The sequence below is a fragment of the Molossus molossus genome, unplaced genomic scaffold (genome assembly GCF_014108415.1).
Source record: "Molossus molossus isolate mMolMol1 unplaced genomic scaffold, mMolMol1.p scaffold_m16_p_12, whole genome shotgun sequence".
NCBI lineage: Eukaryota > Metazoa > Chordata > Mammalia > Chiroptera > Molossidae > Molossus > Molossus molossus.
In genome coordinates this window covers 101980938-101985199 of record NW_023425347.1, presented here as the reverse complement: position 1 = coordinate 101985199, position 4262 = coordinate 101980938, and the positions used below count along the sequence as shown (strand labels likewise).

General features: G+C 46.9%; 1 pseudogene; it reads left to right on the top strand.

The window, feature by feature from the left end:
• The first annotated feature begins 1291 nt into the window (after positions 1–1291).
• On the top strand, positions 1292–2402 carry LOC118626843 (annotated as a pseudogene).
• The last annotated feature ends 1860 nt before the right edge of the window (positions 2403–4262 follow it).

Sequence of the window (4262 nt, the reverse complement as noted above, 5' to 3'; positions counted from 1 at the left end):
GTCATTAACTAGTGGGCGTCCTTCCTGTTGTCATTCCAGAGCCGCTGAGCTGGTTCTGCGGGGGCATCTTTAGCAGTTGAAATCTGGATTCTAACGAGTGCAGCCCAGAGCCGATGCTCAGAGCCAGCATGTCAGGGGGGCGGCCTCTGGGAGACGGGGGGCCGTGGGAAGACCACTCCGGCAAGTACCCCACACACTGCCGGCTGGTCTCCAGGGGCTTGCAGTGTTGAACAAGGGAATTGAACGTGACGATCTCTCAGACTTTCTCCCTTAACAGATGTGAGTTTATAATTATCCACTTCCCCTCAGGGAAATAAAAACCGTGATCCCTGATTCACCAGCAAATTTAGGGAAAGGAGGTGGAGGAGACCTATTCCTGGAACATGCTAGACAGCTTCTGGAGAGTAAAATAATGACCACTAATGGATATACATGTTTAATGTTTCAGTTCCTGGTAAAATTAATACCCTGTTTAATATTAATAGAGGTGATGTATGTCTCTGGGGTTGTTAATCTGCTCCCTCTCCTCTACGTCAGATGTAAAAATAGCTCCCGTGATTAGCCAGGTGGGCAGAGACGGCGGAGAGTGGGGGAGGGAGGGGGGGACTGAGCGGTGACAATGGCACAGTGACAGCCGCAAACATCTTAAATGCTTTACGGCTCATCAGCATTCTAAGGGAGAGCATTTTCTTCCAAGTGCAGAACCTTATTCAAACTTCATTGATGCGTTTATTCTTACTCGACTCAATAATCGTTGACTGCTTTCCATATGCCTCACCCAGAGCTACCACTTTACCTCATTTACACCTCACAGAGACCCCTTGGCGGAGAGTTATTATTCCCATGTGAAGGATGAGACTACTGAGGCTCAAGGTCCCACAAGTAGGGGTGGGGCAGAGAGAGCGATGGGCTAGTTCTCTGTGACCCCAGAGCCGACACTTCTGACAGCAGGCTCTTCGAGTCTTTTTCTTCTACAGCATCTTTAAATCCATGATACCACAAATACCACAGGAAGTAACTAAGCACACAGGACAGGAGATAAGGGAGCTGGGGTGGACCAGATGGTGAAGCACTCAAGACTTTGAGAAATCTCCCTTCCTTGACAGCAACTTCAGGTTTTCATCCTAATTAAACAAATACCTGTTGAGTGCCTACTATGTGTCAGGCACTGTGTTAGACACAGGAAATCACGCCCTGCCCAGTGTGGTTCCATCTTGCGCCTCTGATCTGAGGAATGGACTTCATTACCTCCGTCCGCCTTCTCCCCCACCTACGAGTGTGCTACCACCCCATGGAAGACTCGACGGACATGGACACAAGTCCTCTGAGGCCCCAGAACTATCTTTTCAATTGTGAACTCAAGATCGACAAAGACGATCAAGGTAAGGTGGATGATGATGAACACGAACACCAGTAATCTTTACGAGCAGTCAGGTCAGGGGCTGGTGCTAAGGATGAACTAGCCACACATTATGGAAGCAGAGGCAGTGAGTCATGACCGCAGGCCAATCACAGGCACACCGGCCACTCTGGACATGTCCATACAGCACACAGTTTCCCTTGGTGGCTTTGAAGTAATGCCAACCGTGGTCTTATGGTGGACATGTGGTTCAGGGCCCATGCATCTTCCTGGACAGCACTTAGTAGCTGTGGAGGAAGAGGAAGAGGAAGAGGAGGAAGAGGAAGAGGAGGAAGATGTGACATTCCTAAGGATGTCTGGGAAGTGTTCTGCCCTAGAAGTTGTAGTGAGATTCCACAGAAAAAGTGAAACTTCCTGCTGATGATGAAGATGAACGCGATGATGAAGAGGAGGAGGAGGAGGTGGAGGAGGAGGAGGAAGGTGGTGATGATGATGAACAGGAGGAGGAGGATGAAGATGAAGATGATGAAGAAGATGAAGAGGAGGAGGATGGTGATGATGAAGATGATGATGACAAAAAATGATGACGATGACTGATAATTATGATGGTGATGATGATGATGGCAATGACAATAATGATGGTGGTGATGATGAAGATGATGATGTTGATTTTGAGGAGGAGGAGGCTGACGATAAAGTCCAGAAAAGAAATCTATATAAGCTACTTCAGCCAAAAAAAATGCAAAAAAAAAAAAAAATCAAACCAGAATGAGAGAGACTCAAAAACACCAACACCAAGATCAAAAGGTCAAGAATCCTTAAAAAAATAATAATAAAACAGGGGAAAAAAAACTCCTAAAACACCAGAAGGACCTAGTTCTGTAGAAGACATTAAAGGAAAAATGCAAGCAAGTATAGAAAAGGGTGGTTCTCTTCCCAAAGTGGAAGCCAAGCTCATCAATTACGTGAAGAATTGTTTCCGGATGACTGACCAGGAGGGTAGTCAAGACCTCTGACGTGGAGGAAGTCTCTTAGAAAATAGCTTAAATGGTGTGTTAAAATTGTCTGTCTTATTTCATGTCTGTAACAGTTGATCTCTGCTCTCCTTGTCAGAATGCAGAGTGAGAACGACCCCTACCACAGCCGATAAATGCTGTCCGGGTTCCAGGGCCAGGAATGTCCGAAATGCCTGTTGAGTTTTTAAAGATGGACTCCACCTTTGCTTGGTTTGAAGTACGTCTGGAACGTCGTAATGGAACATCACACTGATGACGTTCAGACAAATGGGAGTGGTGTGGAGGTGAACATATACGTGTGCAGAAAACAGTATTTTAATAAAGCGGCAGTTTCTCTTTCAAAACAAAGAGAAACACTGCTTCTGCCTGTAGAACGCTTGTGTTTTGCATCCCACCAGGAGAGACAGACACACAAAGTCACTACTAGAAACCAAACCGGTACATAGACATAAATAAACATGGGTTATGCTGGGTGGCTGAGGCCATGGGGGACCCAGAGGAAGGACAGTCATCAACATCTTCTCTAAACAGGTCTCTCTGTTAGGAGCCTCTGGACAAGCACAGGAGAACCGCCTCCGTGTCCCTCGGGTTAAAGGGAGTCTTGGGGGGCAGTGGGTGGTTCCTAAATGGGAGAGGAGTTGGAGGCCAGAGGGGGGTCAAGGACAGGGTCCTCCAAATGTCTGGCAGCATAAATTGCTCCTGGTGAAACTTCTAGAATGAATGCGTTCTACCCATTTCTTCTCCTCCTTTCCTCCTACTCAAGAATGAAGTCCTGGGAGTTGGGGGAGGAAGGGGAGAGGCCGGTGGGCCTGGCTCGAGCCACAGACCTGCTCCTTGGCTGGGGATAATAGAGCATGTGGTCTTTGCTGTCCCGTTGAGGCTGTTCCCAGCAGGGGAGAGGAGATTCTCCAAGAAAAGCGGGTGCTGTCAGCAGTGGAAAATAGAGGCTGCAAAGCCGGAAGAGTCAACCCGGGAGAACGTGTTCACCAGACTGAGACTGAGGAACAAGGAGAAACAAACATTTGAAAGAGGAGGGAAACACATCTACGAAGTAGGGACAGCATTGCAGAGGCCCTGAGGTGAGGGTTTATGTCAGGTACCAAGAGGTCAATTCCACTACCTAGAGGAAAGGGAACTGATCCGTTTATAAAGATATAGATAGAGTAAGTGGATGTGTGTGGATGGAGGATGAAGAAGAAAGAGAGGGGGAGAAGGAAGATGATAGATGATAGATAGATAGATAGATAGATAGATAGATAGATAGATAGATAGATAGAAGATAGATAGATAGCAGATAGATAGATAGATGATAGATAGATAGATAGATAGATAGATAGATAGATAGATAGATGATAGATAGATAGATAGATAGATAGATAGATAGATAGATAGATAGATAATGGAAGAATTGGTAGAAAATGTAAACTTATTGAGGTAAGTAGGTGGATGGCTGGCTGGAAAATGGAAAGTTGGATGGATGAATGCAGGTGAATGGTGGGTGGATGGATGGATGGATGGATAAATGGATGGACGGATGGATGGAAGTTTGGATGGATGATGGATTGATGGTGGATGGTGAATGTATGGATGGGTGGATGGATGCATGGATGGATGGATAGATAGATCTTCTTGAGATGATGATGTTTGGTGGTGTTCTCAAGTCTGCAATCCTTCAGCATCACCTCCATGGTCCAGAGACAGGTGATTGGGTGTCAGGACTGGAACCAGGGTGAGAAGCATCGGAGGCATGACTGTAGGAAGGGCTCACACTCAGTCGGGCAGGCGTCCTGGGTGCACCCTTGGAACCTCACTAGCCTCACCCTAGGCCTGGCCCCATTGAGTGTCGCCCACACACCTCTCCTGGCATAGAAATGAACCCTCCATCA